We start from the raw sequence: 19874 nt of genomic DNA on the forward strand, positions 1-19874 counted from the left end.
TATAATCCAAAAAGCCCCCTGTATTCACAATGACAATGCTCTTATGATGAAACCACAGAAAGAAGTTGTAATTAATGCAAGGAATAATGTGAACAATCTATTAACATAATCTGAATGAAATCCTTGCACTGTTAAATGCAGACACTAAGTGCTCGTATAATACTTTATTAATTAACAAAGTATTTATCCACAGGGAAATGAGGATAAGAGACCATACACTTTGTCAGACTACAGGAAAATGTATTAGTGCTTCATAAGAAATGCATACAATTCAAACAATAGCATGATTATCTTTTTAAAGCAATTACATTTAATCTCAGAAGAAAGAATAAATACATTAATTCTTCCATGTTCCCTGATAAGCCACCAAGATACATAAGCGATCATTTTCTTTTCCTACAGCTCTGGAGGCTGGTGACAATTCAGCGTGTGCTGCTTAGACAACTTATACAGTGAAATACCACTTAGCACACAAAAACATATTATGAGATTAACTGACTTTTGGCTGAATAGAGTTCTCTTCCCTGGGAAGCTGTAGTTTGTACTTAACTTTGCACATTCCTTTCATCTTTGGAGACTTGAATCATGAGAAGGTGGATGCTTTAGTCTGGTTAGTATTGTTAAAACAGAATACCTGAGGCTGGGTAATTTATGAATAAAACAGTTTTATTTAACTCATGGTTCTACATGCTGGGAAGTTCAAGAGCACGGTGCTGATTTCTAGAAAGGCTTTCATGCTGCATCATAGCATGACAGAAAGTCAACAGGGGAGTGGATGTGAAGAAGGGGCCAAATAGGTAAAGGAAACTTGCTTTATAACAACTTGCTATTGTGGGAACTAATCTATATCTGTGACAGCAGGAACTTACTTTTCAAGAAGGCCTTAACCTATTCATAGGGATACACCCCCCATGACTCAAACACCTCTGACTAGGCCCCACCTTCAATACTGCTACACTGGCAATAAAACTTCAATATGAATTTTGACAGGAACAAACCACATCCAAACCACAGCAGTGGATTGCCTATAATAATGGTGTTTGGTGTTGAATTCCAAGTCTGTTTTTGTTGTTGTTGTTGTTTTATCTTGATGTGCTGGGTTAAACCAAGTATCATCACCAAAAATGTCTTCTACCTTTAAAGCTCCAAATGGAAGGCAAAGTAGTTAGCATCACGATTTCTTTCTTTCGACCTCACTCAGCTCTTCTTGACCTTCCAGACCTGGGAGCTGATAAGCAGAAGGTCCACTCCGCATCATATTAGCAGATTGTGACATTATATGATGATCTACTTACAGGCCTTGTGGCCAACAACTAATAAGACAGAGTTTTAGCCAACATGGCTCTTATTCATCACCTCCTAAGCAATAACCTGATTATCAGAGCTCCAGGTTCCAGCCCTATACCAGTCTCTTGTCAATCAGTATCAGAAGGTCTGCTTCAAATTCTCTTATGGTTGCTTCATAGCTGCCTCCAATGGCTACTGGCTTCTCAGAAATATCTCTTTCCAGTTTAACCCAGGGACCAAGACGCAAAGTACTATATGCCCTCAGATGTCATAATTCCTCACTGGGTTTGCAGCAGATAGATGAGAGCTGGTATAGGACTACAATGATTTTTAAAAAAATGTATCCTGAATAAGATGTTCAATAGGATAAGGCATAGAATCAAGAGACCTAAGTCCTCTATGTCATATGGTATGACATTGAGAAAATAATTCAACCTTTAAGGCTTCTGTTTATGAGATCCATAAAATGGCTGTATTAATTATTTTTCTGTTGCTTCCTAGGGACTGTTGTGATGAAGAATTATTACTATATATGTGAAAGGGTTTTGTTTTTTTGAAAAGTACAGAATGTTAAAGAAATGCATTGCATCATTGAATTTAGTCAGCCTTTCATAATGTTTTTCCTAAAGCATGTCCATCAACCATTGCAATGTACCATGAAAAAATTGCTATAAATGTTACATGATCGAATACATTTGGCAAAAACTGCCTATGGTATCTTCTTCTAAAAGATGGATGATGCTTGTTGGCATAATAAAGATTCTGAAAATTCCTATCAAAAAGACACTTGTTAAATTTTGGTTAACTCAATGTTTTCCTTACTTTTTTGACCACTGAACTTTTTTTAAAAATGGCATTAGTCATGAGGGGAAAAGACATAAAAATATAAAACAACAACAAATATTTCATGAAACTAGTTTTCTATAAAGCATAATTTAAGAAGCTGGGTAGAAAACTGTTTCAAAGGTGACCCTGAAATGAAATGTGAAGACATCATAGTTTGTAAAAGAAAAGTTGCTTATTTTTATGTAAGTATTCTTAGGCTAAAGCTTGAATCGTGTCAATATGAAATAAAAAGGCATCCTATATTGTTTTCCACCAAGTTTTATGGCTTTCCATTCATCAATTTAAATATTATGATCATGATACTGATATTTCTAGGCAAAGGGCAAGGAGACAGTCAGAACTTCTCACATTCCTCATTGCTGCCACAGCTTCCTTCCCAACCACCCCGGTGAAAAACAAACATCGGAAAGGAGGAGGTAAGGGGAAAAGTGAACAAATCCTTTCAACCAACCCTGTATGTCAGGAGATGACTAAATAACTGTAACTGAAATAATGTTCAGTTCTTATTGGCTACTTTGTTTTCTTATCCAAGTAAAATTATAAGATCAGTATCATTTTCAAAATCTAGCAACCAGAGAACAGCAATGGGCCAGGTTTTGAGTTTGGTTTCCATGCATCTTATCACTTTCTCTCACTTCTCTGTCTCCATTTTCCTTAGTCATTTTTCTCATTGTGTCTTCTTTGGTTTTCTTTAGCAACTCTATTTCTTTCCTTTTTTTTTTTTTAAGATATCATTGATTGTAAGGTATACCATGGATTTAGTAATAGGTTGGGCAGAAAGAAAGTAGATATAGTGATTTTTTACAGATCAATTCTGTAAAATCATATGATTTTATAAATTTATTTGAATAAAAGACAACCATAAAGTACTTGCTATTACACCAAACACAATTCTAAGCCCTTTTTATTTATAATTCATTTACTCTTCGTAATTACTTGATCATAGATACTCTTGTCTTTATTTACAGATGAGGAAACTGAAGCAGAGAAATAAGGAATCTGTCCAAATCTCACAGCAAGTAAGTGGTAGAGGCCATATTCAAACTCAGCAATTCTTCCCACTGCCCTATTTGATCTCAAAAATCATTCTGAGCCTCAAAAAATGGATTATAGTTGATAAGCTATATTCCTGTTTTACACATCATAAAGTGCAATGAAGATTGGAACAGCATAATGAGTAACCTACAATCAACGATTTAGCTTTAGATCTTACAGATATATATTACACTTCTACTAGGTGCATTCTGGTGCAGACTGTCCTTGGGGGAGTAAAGAGGTTCTGCCTCAAGGTGGTTACAGTTATGTTGGGGGAAAAAAAAGATATACACTGTAAACCAAAGTATGAAAGAAGACTGCCTTTTGGAATGCTGCTGCATGTGCTGTTTATAAGTACTTCATTTATGGTTCCAGTTTCTTGCCTAAGATCACACAGTGATAAGTAGCAGGACTTGACAATTTGTTATTTTTTGAAACAATATAATATTTAAAATATGTTAGATTTATTCAGTTCAGAATGTATGAACGTTTTCACCAAAGAACAAGTGTCTGCTTTACAGTCTTCATTGCAACCTGTTTTTTTCAATGACCTCATTCTTAAAATGAATTTCTCTTAGTGGTCTTTTGACCTAATAAGCTGCAATGATATTATTGCTAATCAGAAATAGCAAGTATATGATTACAATACATTAGTGGGAATATGAAGCCAGTAACACTGAATTTTATTGAAATGCTGGAGAAAGTTGTCTTCTGTATAATTGAAAAAGTTGCATGGTATATTTTCCCACATGGACAACAAGCTGTCTAGGTAAAGGAATTCAGGGGGATTCTGAGGAATGTGGTACATATAGTCAGAGATAAGTTTTTTCTTGTTCATTCTGGAAACTGGCTTTACTCAGGAGAGATCTTGAGTTTCCTGGAGTCAAAATTGTATGTCCCAACACCTTACACTGATGGCTGAAGTGATCCAGCACTATCATCACTCCTCCACATGAAGTGACTGTATCTGGGAGGATCGACTCTCTAACTAGATAATACATTAAGTAGAATTGATCTTTGTGAAAATTTTATCTTTAGGCAAAGCTGAGTAGAAATGAAGTAGAGAGATTAAACTCTGGCACATTTTGAGGATGGGATAGCCTCATAGAAGGAGAAAGGGCCTATTAAAGATTGCTTGAAGCAGCTAAAATCAGAATTATAGTAATTCTCACACTAGTTTGCAAGTTCTTTCTCCAGTCACAAAAAGTCTCCATTAATTGTACTCATTAGAAGTCACTACTTTATGTCAGTGATGCTAGAGAATGAATCTGCCTGAAAGACTTCAAATTCAACATAGCCAGGACTTTGTCTTCAAGGAGGACTTTCCAGATGCTTCCAGAGAGATTGTTTTGTTATACGTTCTTAGTGAGCCCTGAATTTCTCAGCATTTGCCACAATTATAGAAATTAGTTTAATCTGGCAATACCAGGATCCCTATGTTTCCAAATCCCCAACCCTCTGGAGTTACTCTTTTCTTTACCATTAATATAGTCAATTTGACTTCCTGTGTCCTTGAGGTAAGTGTAACCACCTATCCTATATCATTTAGAATTCCCATGAAAATAAAATTTACATTCTCCTTGGATCCCTCACTTCTTGGTCAGAATACTACTCGCATCTCAATTTTGATCGGCTTTCACCATTTAATTACCACTCCCACTCACAGGTCTCACTCTCTTGCCTTCATTTTCTAAGTAGGATAACAAGCCATTTGGGTTTGCCTTGAATGTGGGACTTTCTTGGCTAAGACTGGAAAAGTCCTAAGCAAACTCAAACACCGTGCTCACCTTATTCTTTAAGAAAGCAATATGTAACTCTATTATGTGTAACAACTGCTGAAAAATTGGGAATAATGATGGTGAAATACAAGCAGAAAGAGAAAACAATGTAAACGAAAAGATCAGACATCAGCGTAGCCAAGGTGCCTTGTCCTCTCTATGCTTAGCCTTGGTTAGCTGACATGTTTCACTACAGAAAACTTTCTCTCACCTCCTTTTCTCCCTGAGTCCCAAGCTCCCCACAAAGTTCTTTTCTCTTGATCTACCTGGGAAAAAAACAAACATTGCTGTTACTTTGAAATAAAGGATAATTTAACTCCCCTAGTCTCCATCTCTTTATTAGAGACCATTCTTTGAGGCTTGGTTTTCATTGTCAAGTTTTGTTGTTGTTTTTAATAACAGGGGTGGTCCACCCTGACAGTCTCTCTTGAGGCTGTCAAACTTTAACAGTTCTAAAACTGTAGTCCATCTTCTAGGAATGGAGAGGTTCCAAATTAAATATGTAGGTAAACCTCAATATCAGAGAGTATTTGCTTGCCTTTTTGAAGGAGATGTTTGGCAGCATTTTGGGTGAAATTGGAACAGATCTGAGGTGAGTGGAAAACATCTTTCTGCAGCTAACACTGTACCTTGTATCAATTAGGCACTTAAAAACTCCTATTGAAATGCCATAAATATCCTAAAACCATTTAAATAAAAAATACACTGAAAAATATCTTAATATGGAAAAAAAGTTGTCTCGATTAACAAGAGTCCCAACATATATGGGTTCCAGAGTTAATTCAATGGCTCTTTGCTGTTTTCAGGAGGCATGTAACTTCCATCTTTCAAACTCACCATCCTCTGTACCTTTGCTGTGCCTCTTCTCATTGTCACGAGATGGCAGTCCTAATTTCAAATGCAATAGACTGCATGGCCACATCAATGGATCAATGGAGGAAAATAGGGAAATGTACTTCTGTTCTCTTTTCAATTAGGGAAGAAAATCTTTCCCAGAACTTCCCACCAGATTTGTCTTTCAGATTCATAAAGTTAAAGACAGGAAGCTAGGAAAACCAGGCTCTAAGTGAAAAATGCAGGCTCTCCTAAACAGCAGAGAAATAGAAGGCTATTGGTTAGGCAGCAAACAGAGACTTGTACTCACAGGAAAAGTGGGCCATTATCAGTAAATTGAGGTAGTGAGATTTCCTGTAAAATGAATTTATGTATAGAATATCTGATAATTTTTAGACACATTTTGGCAGAGACTGAATAGATGCTCATCAGAATAATTTTTTTCATGATACACAGAAAGATTACCTTTCCCATTATCTCTTCCAATTACAGGGGGCTGGTATGACTGAGATCCCACCATGGAAATTGTGTAGAGGTGCCTTGGAGGAGATCTATTGAGAAAGCCACATCTCTCACATAAGACTAAGATGCAAATGAAAAATAACTTTTATTGATTTCTAGCACCACAATTTCTAAGTTTATTTGTTATTGCAGCATAATCTCTCCTGCCTCACCTAATATGCTCATCTAAGGAGAAAAATATTACTCAGACTTTCAATAACCCTTCTTTTGTGAATGGCATGCAAGGTCAAAATTGAAACTTATTCTTCATGATATATTTCTGTGGCTTCAGAAGTCAGCATATATTTACAAGTTGACTAGAATTTATGTCTTGAGAACCCCTATCCTTAGCAGAGTTTATTTGTGCAAAGAAAAATGGACTGAGGAGGCCCAGCACGGTGGTGCATGCCTGTAATCTCAGCACTTTGGGAGGCGGAGGTGGGCGGATAACCTGAAGCCACCAGTTCAAGACCAGCCTGACTAACATGGAGAAAACTTGTCTCTACTAAATACAAAATTAACTGGGTGTGGTGGCGCATGCCTGTAGTCCCAGCTACTTGTGAGACTGAGGCAGGAGAACTGTTTGAATCTTGCGGAGGCGGAGGTTGTGATGAGTCAACATCGCCCCATTGCACTCCAGCCTGAGCAACAAGAGCGAAACTCCATCTCAAAAAAAAAAAAAGAAAAAGAAAAGAAAAATGGACTGAGCTGATTGAATTATTTTCATCATTTTAATAGAAGTGATTGCAAATTGAAGGTGAGGTTAGACTCAACTTCATTCTTTAAGATACTGTGAAAGGAAGCATTATGGGGTCAGTTATATATGGCCTTACTTTTTGTGTCAGTCATCATAATCCTGACTTTTATCACTGTGTCGTTCAAGCACTCACCAGCCTGCCGTGTGGGCAAATTTTGTTAGTCTCCAGGGATTATAAAGATGAACAGTGTCTTGTCCTCATAGAGCCAACTGTTTATATATTAACAATGAAAAATTCATGTCATATGAAGAGTAGTAGAAATGTATGCATGGTGCAATGTAACATAGAAGCAAATCTTATTAAATCTGCCTGGGGGATAATTCTGCACTATCTCTCAGACATAAAGCTCAACATAAGGCCCAAAGGATGATATCAGTGTTCAATAATGTTATCCTTTATCCTTACTCCAAAGCTATGTTCTAGCCTAAAAGCACTTTTCTTTTAAAATTCTGTTTGCTCCAGAATTTTAGCTGTCATCAGTAGTGTGGTGACAAACAGATTCCCCCTTCCCAAATAAAGTCTTGATATATAACATTTACTAATTTCCATGGTGTGAACATTTTCATCATGGCCAATTTCAAGCTGCAACACTTTAAGAACCGGTCAAGAAAATTGCTGAATATTTAATTCACTATTTTGAGCATATATAAGCCAGCTCCCACACACCACTGGCATAATCTGATAAGATTATCCTAATCAGTATATCTTTAAGTATTTTTACACTTAAAAGGACTTTTAAAATTTTGGATTTTATGAAGATGTTTCATTCAACAAATATAATTTTTCCTTTTACTAGGTGCCCAGTCCTTTTATAGGTGCTGGAGATGGAGCAACAAACAAAATAAACATGGCTCCTGCCATTATGGTGTTTCTGATCTAGTGGACAATGATGACTATAATGGAGAAAAATAAAGTGGGGCAATGAGGGCACTGAGATCTTATAGGAAATACTACTTTGTATGTGGTGATCAGGGAAATTCTTATTGATCAGATCACATTTGCGCAAGGTTTATAAAGAAGTAATGGAGAAAGCCATGCAGATATCTGGAAGAGGGCACTGAGGGTGCAGAGACTCTGAAGGAGAAGTGTGCTTGGCATGTTTGAGGAAGAGCAAGAAGACCACTGTATCTTCATTGAAATGAGTAGGGAACACAGTGGCAGAGTATCAGGTGATAGAGGTATACAGGTAAGATGGGAGGATACATACTATGGATTAACATTATTTATTAAATGCCTACTTTGTGGCCATAGAAATGGTAAGAGTATAAAGATACTGTTTTATTTAATCTTTACAAGCCTTTGGGGGAGTTATTATCATCCCACTCCCTTACCAGTGATGAATTTGAGGCATAGAATAGTATTTTAGTTTGAGTTACCCAAGAAGCAAATCCTAAAGAAAGGGCCTGAGTTCAAGTGGTTTATTTGCGAGCTGATTGCTGAAGATGCCAGCAGGAAATGTGGAAAGTGAGTCAGGGAAGGGAAGAGAACAGAAAAATGATGAGATCTCAAGACAACTATCACTGTGGACAACTGGAGCTTAATACCACTGGAGAATTCTAGAGCTTAATGTAGAAGCATGACCCTCAGAGTTATCTCACTGAGGGGTTACAGAAATGGAATACGCATTATATATATATATATATAAATTATAATAAAATATAATAAATTATAACTCCTAGCAGTTATAGGCTGGTGCTATTCCCAAAGGGTGCTAATTATCTGTACTTTCAGCCTATTGTACATTTGAACATGTATCCAGTCACCAGAGGAAACATTTAGACAAAGATTGACAGGGGACAACAGTTAGTAGTGCTAGGTGCCCAAAACTGTTAATTCCAAAGAAGTTATGGGTGGCATACTGGGGACATTGACTATCAAGACTTAAGTAACTGGTATTTCACAAAATCAGAATTTACACACTAACCCATACTGCAGTGCTGGTGGAAGAAATTAAAAGATTGTTAGGACCTCAACTGGCCTACCTTTGTGTTACAGGGAAGGGAAATATGTTTTATTTCATAGAAGTCAATATACCCCTCCCATTTTGAATACTAGTACTGATTCATAATGAATATTACAACTAGTTTTCATCAGTAACCCCAAAATATGACTAAGAATTATCATGGGTTTTATTTCAAAGTGATTGCCAATATAAAGAACATTTAGAGATGATGAGCTTTTTTTTCATATGTTTGTTGCCCACATAAATGCCTTCTTTTGAGACGTGTCTGTTTATACTCTTTGCCCACTTTTTGATGGGATTGTTTGTTTTTTTTCTTGTAAATTTGTTTAAGCTCTTTGTAGATTCTGGACATTAACCCTTCGTCAGATGGATAGGTTGCAAAAAGTTTCTCCCATTCTGTAGGTTGCCTGTTCACTCTAATTATAGTTTCTTTTGCTCTGCAGAAGCTTTTTAGTGGAATTAGATCCCATTTGTCAATTTTGGCTTTTGTTGCCATTGCTTTTCATGTTTTAGTCATGAAGTCTTTGCCCATGCCTATTCCCTGAATGGTATTGCCTAGCTTTTCTTCTAGGATTTTTATGGTTTTAGGTCTTACATTTAAGTCTTTAATCCATCTTGAGTTAATTTTTGTTAAGGTGTAAGAAAATGGTCCAGTTTTAGTTTTCTGCATATGGCTAGCCAGTTTTCCCAACACCATTTATTACATAGGAAATCCTTTCCCCATTGCTTGTTTTTGTGAGGTTTATCAAAGATCAGATGGTTGTAGATGTGTGGTGTTATTTCTGAGGCCTCTGTTCTGGTCCATTGGTCTATATATCTGTTTTGGTACCAGTACCACGCAGTTTTGGTTACTGTAGACTTGTAGTATAGTTTGAAGTCAGTTAGTGTGATGCTTCCAGCTTTGTTCTTTTTGCTTAGGATTGTCTTGGCCAAAAGAAATGCAAATAAATACCCCAATGAGATACCATCTCATACCAGTTAGAATGGTTATCATTAAAAAGTCAGGAAACAACAGATGCTAGAGAGGACGTGGGGCAATAGGAACGCTTTTATACTGTTGGTGGGAGTGTAAATTAGTTCAACCATTGTGGAAGACATCATGGCAATTTCTTAAGGATCTAGAACCAGAAGTACCATTTAACCCAGCAATCCCATTACTTTATAAAGGATTATAAATAATTCTACTATAAAGACACATGCACACTTATGTTTATTACAGCACTGTTCACAATACCGAAGACTTGGAACCAACTTAAATGCCCATCATTGATAGACTGAATAAAGAAAATGTGGCATATATACACCATGGAATACTATGCAGTCATAAAAAAGGATGAGTCATGTCCTTTGCAGGGATATGGATGAAGCTGGAAACCATCATTCTCAGCAAACTAACACAGGAACAGAAACCAAACGTTGCATGTTCTCACTCATAAGTGGGAATTGAACAATAAGAACACATGGACACAGGGAGGGGAACACCACACACTGGGGCCTTTTGGGGGGTGGGGGACTAGGGGAGGGATAGCATTAGGAGAAACACCTAATGTAGATGACGGTTGATGGGTGCAGCAAACCACCATGGCCCGTGTATATCTATGTAACAAACCTGCACATTCCTCACATGTATCCCAGAACTTAAAGTATAATAAATAAATTAAAAAATTAAAAAAGAATGTTTAGGAAAAATCAGTGAGGAGTTTTTCTTGAAGTCTAAACTCACAGTAATTTAAATAGACCAGAGATTTCCACCAGCAATGGTGCCAAAGACACAGGAGTTACTTGATATCACTGGAGATTAAATTTTTTCTTCTCTCTCTGTTACAGTGATAGCACAGTTCAGAGGACCAAGAAGCTGAGGGATAGTGCAATGTGAGGCAATACCTTTAATGGTAAGAGAAAGGGGAGGGTTGGAATATTGTGTTAAAAAATAGAACTGAGACATTTTCAGTGAAGAGTTGCTATGTTTGTCCAAGAGGCCTCATCATGTCCACATATAAATAGATATGAAGCAGCTCTGGCTTTCAGGGAGCAGCCCAAGTGTGCCTGTGGTCTCTCAGCTCATCCATACGTGACATTTCACAAAAAGAGATGGAGAGTGGAAGTGACTGGAAAGAACCCTTTGGGTTATACTGATCATTGCTGTGTGCTCCATGAAACTCCACTATCTGAAAGGTAGTGGTCAGGAATTCAAAGAAAATCCTACAGAGAGTGTGATACAGAAGGTTTTGCATAAATTAAATGTAACACAGCCATTCCCAGACCTCAGAGATCTTGTTTTTCTCTCCAATCTCCAGTTAGATTATTTATTTGAAATGGTATCGAATATGCCTGTCCCTAGGCTAGGAGTAAAATAGCAATTTTGATGCTGAACATAAGGAGAAGAGAACAAAAAGATTAAAGCAATCAAGACAAAATGGGGCATGTTTTGGAAAAAGGCTAAAAACATGGCAAAGAGAATACCATTCTTTGCTGATACGCAAAGAGCCAAAATTTAAATAAATAAATGTTAAGGCCATGTTCAAGATAAGCACAGTTGTTTGGTATAGAAAAATGAATAATATAGCAGAAAAAGACGTGATCAAAACCAGTGGTTTAAAACGATTTTTTAAAACAGCAGAATGCTTTTATTCCAGTGTAATTGTACATGAAATTCAATTGATAAAGCAGATAAAAATGCAGCTGCTCCAGTAGAATAAGGGGAGACCAAAGGCACTGTACCTCTGCCTCTCTGTTTTCCTGCAGCTGCTCCTGTAGCCCTGCCAAGGAATTCTTACACTCTGCAAAATGGAATTTGAAAAGCAAACATTGTAATGCCACAACTTCTATCCATTGCATAGTTTTATAGGTGTTAAAATATTATTAACTCCTTTTAAACTGGTAGGTATACACTAATAAAGTTGCAGGCCTTTCTCCTTTCTTGTGTTCACAATTCTACATCTTAAAAATAGAGTTGGAAGATGTAACAGCTGACAAAAGTACAAAAATTGAGCCAGCCTATCTCACACTTTTTGGTGCCCCTGATGATATTGGCAGGAGACAACTGTATGTGGATGATGTGCAGTATTCACATCAGTAATAAAATTCTTGTCTGCCCCTTATGGTCTGATTTATTTGAACTTCTTATTGTCTCTCAGATCCTTGACCCAGGGACTGTTGGTAATTTGCATTGCTTCTACTGAGTAAGTCGGCTATGTTGAATATTTATCTTCAGAAGGTCAGAGACCTTAGGTGAACTTTGTATCTAGTTAACTGGAATGATTAATTCATACATCCAAAAGCTAAAGGGTGCTTTCTGTGAATTGTCAGCATCCATTCTTTGAAATGCAACAGGACGGTTTAATAGCTTAAATGCACTGGTGTTGAAGGTTTGAGGAGGGCTCAGTACTTCTTGGTCTCATGTGGAACTAAAGGCACAGAAGCGAAAAAGACTATTTAGCCCCTGCTTAAGCCATAACCAGGACAGAGAAGTGCTTGGCCCTGTAATTTAAATCATTAATCTCCAGTGAAGAAGAGAAGGTGGGTTTATGTCACTTCTGAGTAGATAATCTGAGGAATGAGAAGGCAACCTATAATTGCTGTTAAAAGAGAGCAGTCAGAGCAGGGCTGGGAGACATACAGACATTCAAATTCTTTTTTTTTTTTTTTTTTTGAGACAGAGTCTCGCTCTGCCGCCCAGGCTGGAGTGCAGTGGCTGGATCTCAGCTCACTGCAAGCTCCGCCCCCCGGGTTCACACCATTCTCCTGCCTCAGCCTCCCCAGTAGCTGGGACTACAGGCGCCCGCCACCTCGCCCGGCTAGTTTTTTGTATTTTTTAGTAGAGACGGGGTTTCACCGTGTCAGCCAGGATGGTCTCGATCTCCTGACCTCGTGATCCGCCCGCCTCGGCCTCCCAAAGTGCTAGGATTACAGGCTTGAGCCACCGCGCCCAGCCAGACATTCAAATTCTTAAGGCTTCCCTGCTTCCAGCTTGCTTTGTCATCTGTAAAATTGGAACAAGAATAGCTACAAGACTGGGTGCGGTGGCTCATGCCTGCAATCTCAGCCCTTTGGGAGGCTGAAGTGGGAGGATTGCTTAAGGCGAAGAGGTAGAGAGAGAGGCTGCAGTGAGTCATGATCATGTCACTGCACTCCATCCTGGGCCACAGAGTGAGACCTTGTCTCAAAAAGAAAAAAAAAAAAAAGTAAAAGAAGGAACAAAAGAATAGCTACAATGATAGGTTCAATTATTCAAAAATATTCACTGTTTCTACCAACTTTATATCAGGAATAAACTTTCCTATTTCATTGACATTGGATTTAGTCATGCAACTGGGTGGACCTCATCCTGGGCAGGAAGTACTTCATATTTTGGCTTTGGCCTTGAACTTGCACAGCTAGTGGGATATCAGAAGATGTGATGCAGTAACAGTTTAAAACATGCTTATCATGAGAAAAAATGCTCCAGCTATCCTGATGTCTAAGGAGTAGGAAAGGCTTGTTGAGTAGACCTGGATCCAACCTTCAGCTGGAGGTCAAGTCCAGCCTACATCACCAACCCCCTCATTGACCCACAGATAGAAGAACAAAAATAAATATTTTTTCTAAGTCCTGGGTTTTAGGGTGCTTTGTTACACAGCAATAGTTAATATATTTATATATAGGTTATTATAAAGATTAAATGAGGTGACGTATATGAAACATCTTAATACAATGCCCATCAACCATTAAACGCTCAATAAATCATTTCTGCTATTATAAACAATGTTCATATTAGCATTTGGGTTATTTTTCCTTCAAATGTTGCTGGCGAAAAAAGGGATAGCACATAGCCTTTTGGCTGGAGTCTTGGCCTGGTGAGAAAAAGCTTGGCAGAGTACATTGCGAGGCAAGTCTCCTTTATACTGCCCTACCCTTCTAGTTCTTTCACTTCCGTTGTGGAGCACTGCAAGCAATGGCAAGATTAGACATTTCTTTGGGATTTTTTTTCTTTTGGAAAGAGGTCTTTTCGTGGCAACCAACTAAAATGGTAGGCTTTCCACAAGCTTCTTTGGGTGTGCAGTTGTAAGCATTTGGATGCTTGTGGTCTGATGCCGGCTCTGCCACTAGTTTCCCTGTTGCCTGAGGAACTTAACCTCCCTGTATTGCACTTCCCTGATTTACATAATGGGGCTGATTATAATTGCCAACCTCACAGGATTGTTGTGCGAATTAACTAATGTTTGTAAAGTGCCTAGAGGTCCATAGATGAAAGGTGCTATATAAGCCTATTATTATGTCATCAGAAATGAAATTCCAATAAGATTACACTTCCATTTAAATTCCCATTAATTTTGTCATCATTCTAGATGAATTCTCACCAGTTTTCTAGAGCAAATAAATAAATAAATAAATAAGAGAAAAGGGTGATATATTAAAACATGAAGCATTCACATGAAAAGGAAATTAGCTAGGAAAAGCTAACACTTAGAAGTGATTTTTAAATTATTATCCTTTAATGAGCCCTGATCATGTAATCAATATTATGTAAAACCTAGATATGGTCTCTGAGTTTACAAACTAAATTATAAACCTGACTGATTAAATAGCTAACATTTTCTATTTCAAGTGTGTAGAAATGAATGCTATATAAAGGCCTATAACTCAACTCATTTTTAAATTGGACCTCTTGTTATAGGAAATAACCCCAAAAGATTAAAAGTGTATAAAGAGTATGTTTATGAGGTTATCATGTGGTCTGGTTAATTCTATATTAAGTCCATGTGAATTAGTGTTGATAATCAGACCTACTTAAGTGACCTGCAGGTAATTAGTACCATAAAGTTTGATTATAAATCCTCTCATAAAATCAGAAAATGTTAGATCTTGAACATCTGATTTAATCCCCTCATTTTACAGATAAGAAAACAGAGACCTCAAGTATTTAAATAGTTTACATAAAGTCACACATCTAGAGGTTGGCAGATTTGGGCCCCAAAGTCTCCAACTGATGCTGTTTCCAACACAGCTATTTGTACCTATGAATAAGAAAATTAGTTACTTATCCATGTTGTAACATAGATTATCTCTTCCATGCTCTTGGCATTGGGGATATAGTAGATAGATATTTCAAGTCCTCATTGTTCACTGAAGTAAGTTTTTTGTATTAATACTAGTAAAATGGCTGCCTTCATTTGGATACCACGCTGATTTCAAAAAATAAGACATTATTCTGGGTGTCCTAAATACATAGAAATGAATCCTTTTTCCAGGACTGTTGACAAGAGATGGCAGATGGGGCCTTGGAATCTGTTTTCTTCTTTGGAAATCCAGGGGGTGGAAAAACATCCAGTTCACCAATTCTAAAGATCTGTGCATCTGAAATGCTGGGTTCATTAGAAGTAAAGAATCGTACTAGATCCTATGCTTTAACAAGGACAGTTCACTGGATTCCTTTAAATTGTAATGCCAGTAGAAGGAGATGGATGCTGTCGCTTCATTTTCCATTAGGTACATGCTACATACAGATAATAAAGGAAAAGTCTATTTAGAGGCCTAATGCACACTTATTTCTTAGGTTGCCTCATGCTGCTGATGTCTGAAGATGCAAATTTTCTTTTTAAAATTGGGAGTGGTATCAAGTCCAACTAAACTTCACTGGGTTATGGATGAAGGAAATTATGTTCCATTTGATGACTGCAGTGATGCCAAAAGAAACCGGAAAGACAAATGCCTGCCTTAAATATTGAGACAGAGATAGATGGACTAAAAGATGCACTATAGGAAAACAGCAACAAAAGCTTTAGTTAGTGAGAATCTTATTCCTTCGCTAGATTCAGTTCATCTTTTTCACTCCAGGACCAGCTTTACCCATAAATTATTTTTCTGTTTCTAAGAAATTGAAATGTTGGTTGCTCAACACTAAGGTATGTAATCCTGAGGACTTCTTCATTTATTCCTACGTTCATTCATTCAATACTTTTCAAGCACCTCCTATCTTGTGGGATGCATTTTGGGAGGTGTTGTATGTAGTGACAAATATTATTGCTAATTTTTACATCATATTGTATATGTCATATACTGTTCTATCTGTCTTATGTATATTAATTCATTTGATCCTCACCACAACCCTATGATGTTGTAATTATTATCCCCATTTTACAGATGAGGAAAATGAGAGAGGTTGAGCAACTTGTTCAAGGTCATTGTATTAGTCATGTTTTTCATTTTCTGTATCTTATGTTTTGAAATCTTAAAAATCTTGATGGTCAGTGAAGTCTGTCCTTCCAAGGGTGAGCCACTCTTTAGAGATAACAAAGGGCTAGGCCATGAGCATACCTTTCATACCCAAACCAACTAATCTCCAACCACCTGCTTTATGTAGTCTCATACACCAAGCCAATATTTCCTCTGACCTAAATTATTCCAGGGTCAGATACCAGGCAACTAAGACCACTCCCATAGCCCAAAGCCCATTGGAATTATTCAAACTAGTCAATCCTGAACATGTTATTCTACCCCACCTTGCCTTTCCTACAGAAACACCAATAAAACCTCTGGCCTAGGCTTCCTCCAAAGCCCTATTTCTGTCTCCTATCCAAATCTGCTGTCTCTTCCTGTGGCCCTGCATGGCATGCCACACCTCTTGTTTCTCAAAGTGTGAATGACATTAAACTTTTCTTTCAGTGGCATTGATGTCTCCATGTCATCTATCAGTCACCGTGTTAAATCAAGACCTGAGCACTATTTACTTATAAATTTGAGTCTGTGCTCTTAACATATGTGCTATACTAATATAAATAATAACTTTAAAGGGCTCATTGTTTTGTTGGGAAACAAAGTGAGAACCAAACTGTTATAAAATACCATGTAAATACAATCATAAAGAGATCATTGTTATAACTGGCTCATTTGATAGCATTATTATCAGTGTGAAAATGTATACCCTCGTTTAATTCATATTTGGAGAAGTTTGTGTGAACTTGCTTGTTTTTATTTAGTTCATTTGAATTCAACAAATATTTAAGCATTTATTATATGCAGACACTTTGTCAGTTACTGAAGACACACACACAAAAAGGGAGCAGAGGATAAAATGCAACTTTGAGTGGTGGAGTGGAGAACACGGGTACTTAAATAGCAACCATAATACAGTGTAATAGATGCAAACACAGAGGAATGACTGTGAGAACTCAAGGGGGTAATTAGTTTTGATCCTAAAAAGCAGATGGGGCAGGTGTGCAGTAAAATTCCTGTGAAGAATTAGAAATTAGGAAAGTTTTGTGGGAGACGGCACAGGCTGGGGGCAGGAAAAGAGTGTGAAGTTTCATTTAGTTTGAAAGGAACAGAATTAGCCAGGATTTTGAGGCATGTTGTTATGCAAATCTGATGAATTGGTTTGTGTCTTTGAAGATCTGATTTTGTGGAATACCAAAAATGAGACTGGATTATTGATATGGTTTGGCTCTGTGTCCCCACCCAAATCTCATCTTGTAACTTCCACAATTCCCACGTGTTGTGGGAGGAACTCAGTGGGAGGTGATTGGATTATTGGGGGAGGTGGGTCTTTCCTGTGCTGTTCTGGTGGTGGTGAATGAGACTTACAAGATCTGATGGTTTTAAAAAATGGGAGTTTCCCTGTGCAAGCTCTCTTTGCCTGCCACCATGCACGTGAGATGTGACTTGCTCCTCTTTGCCTTACGCCATGATTGTGAGGCTTCCCCAGCCAGGTGGAACCGTAAGTCTAATTAAACCTTGCTCTTTTGTAAATTGCCCAGTCTCGGGTGTGTGTTTATGACATACAGCACGAAACAGACTAATACAGTAAATTGGTACCAGTAGAGTGGGGCACTGCTGAAACTATACCCAAAAATGTGGACGTGACTTTGGAACTGGGTAATAAGCAAAGGTTGGAACAGTTTGGAGGGCTCAGAAGAAGACAGGGAAATGTGAAAAAGTTTGGAACCTCCTAGAGACTTGTTGAATGGCTTTGAACAAAGTGCTGTTAATGATATGGACAATGAAATCAAGGCTAAGGTGGTCTCACATGGAGACGAGGAACTTGTTGGGAAATGGAGTAAAGGTGACTGTTGTTATGTTGTAGCAATGAGACTGGCAGAATTTTGCCCCTGCCCTAGAGATTTGTGGAACTTTGAACTTCAGAGCGATGATTTAGGGTATCTGGTGGAAAAAATTTCTAAGCAGCAAAGCATTCAAGAGGTGACTTGCGTGCTGTTAAAAGCCTTCAATTTAAAAAGGGAAACAGAGCATAAAAGTTTGAAACATTTGTAGACTGACAATTTGATAAAAAGAAAATCCAATTTTCTGAGGAGAAATTCAAGTTGGCTGCAGAAATTTGCATGAGTAATGAGGAGCTGAATGTGAATCCCCAAGACAATGGGGAAAATGTCTCCAGGGCAAGTCAGAGGTCTTCATGGCAGCTCCTCACAGCACAGGCCCAGAGTTTTAGGAGGAAAAAATGCTTTAGTGGGTCAGGCCCAGGATCCCTCTGCTGTGTGCAGTCTAGGGACTTGGTGCCCTGTGTCCCAGGTGCTCCAACCATTGACTAAAAGGGACCAACAGCTTGGGCTGTTGCTTCAGAGGGTGGAAGCCCCAAGCCTTGGCAGCTTCTATGTGGTGTTGAGCCTGCAGGTGCTCAGAAGTCAATAATTGAGGTTTGGGAACCTCTACCTAGATTTCAGAAGATGTACGGAAATGCCTGGATACCCTGGCAAAAGTTTGCTGCAGGGGCAGGGCCCTCAAGGAGAACCTCTGCTAGGGCAGTGCAGAAGGAAAATGTGGGGTGGGAGCCCCCACACACAGAGTCCCTACTGGGGCACTGCCTGGTGGAGCTGTGAGAAGAGGGCCATCATCCTCCAGACTCCTGAATGGTAGATCCCCCGACAGCTTGCACAGTGCACCTTAATGCCACAAACACTTAAAGCCAGCCCATGAAAGCAGCCAGGAGGGGGTCTATACCCTGCAAAGCCACTGAGGTGGAGCTACCCAAGACCATGGGAACCCACCTCTTGCATCAGTGTGACCTGGATGTGAGACACGGAGTCAAAGGAGATCATTTTGGAGTTTTAAGATTTGACTACCCCGCTGGATTTCAAACTTGCATGGGGCCTGTAGCCCCTTGGTTTTTGCCAATTTCTTCTATTTGAAATGGCTGTATTTACCCAATGCTTCTACCCCCATTGTATCTAGGAAGTAACTAACTTGCTTTTGATTTTACAGGCTCATAGGCAGAAGAGACTTGCCTTGTCATGGTTGAGACTTTGGACTGCGGACTTTTGAGTTAATGCCAAAATAAGTTGAGACTTGGGGGACTGTGGAAAGGTATGATTGGTTTTGAAATGTGAAGATAAGAGATTTGGGAGGGGCCAGAGGTGGAATGATATGGTTTGGCCCCGTGTCCCCACCCAAATCTCATCTTGTAATTCCCACAATTCCCATGTGTTATGGGAGGAACCCAGTGGGAGGTGATTGAACTATGGGGGCAGGTCTTTCCTGTGCTGTTCTTGTGGTGGTGAATGAATCTCACAAGATCTGATGGTTTTAAAAAAAGGGAGTTTCCCTGCTCAAGCTTTTTTTGCCTGTTGCCATTCATGTAAGATGTGACTTGCTCTTCCTTGCCTTCTGCCATGATTGTGAGGCTTCCCCACCCATGTGGTTCTGTAAGTCCCATTAAACCTCTTTCTTTTGTAAATTGCCCAGTCTCAGGTATGTCTTTATCAGCAGCATGAAAATGGACTAATACAACTATATTCATAATTTTAAGCCCAGATCACAGACAATACTGTATGGCAGTGGGGAGCAGGTCAGAGCAGTAGAGAGTGACAATTTTTGGAACTTGATAGACACAATTTTTGGAACTTGATAGACACAGAACTTGAGTTCACATCTTGATTT

At 38.4% G+C, this 19874-nt stretch overlaps 1 long non-coding RNA gene across 1 annotated transcript; it reads left to right on the top strand.

The window, feature by feature from the left end:
- Window positions 1–2442: 2442 nt before the first annotated feature.
- On the top strand, window positions 2443–11380 carry LOC107128790 (uncharacterized). Its single transcript, XR_010584915.2, has 3 exons — window positions 2443–2549; window positions 3102–3152; window positions 10830–11380. It is a non-coding gene; the product is annotated as an uncharacterized lncRNA (long non-coding RNA).
- Window positions 11381–19874: the final 8494 nt, after the last annotated feature.

Source organism: Macaca fascicularis, chromosome 2 (assembly GCF_037993035.2).
Source record: "Macaca fascicularis isolate 582-1 chromosome 2, T2T-MFA8v1.1".
NCBI classification, from domain to species: domain Eukaryota; kingdom Metazoa; phylum Chordata; class Mammalia; order Primates; family Cercopithecidae; genus Macaca; species Macaca fascicularis.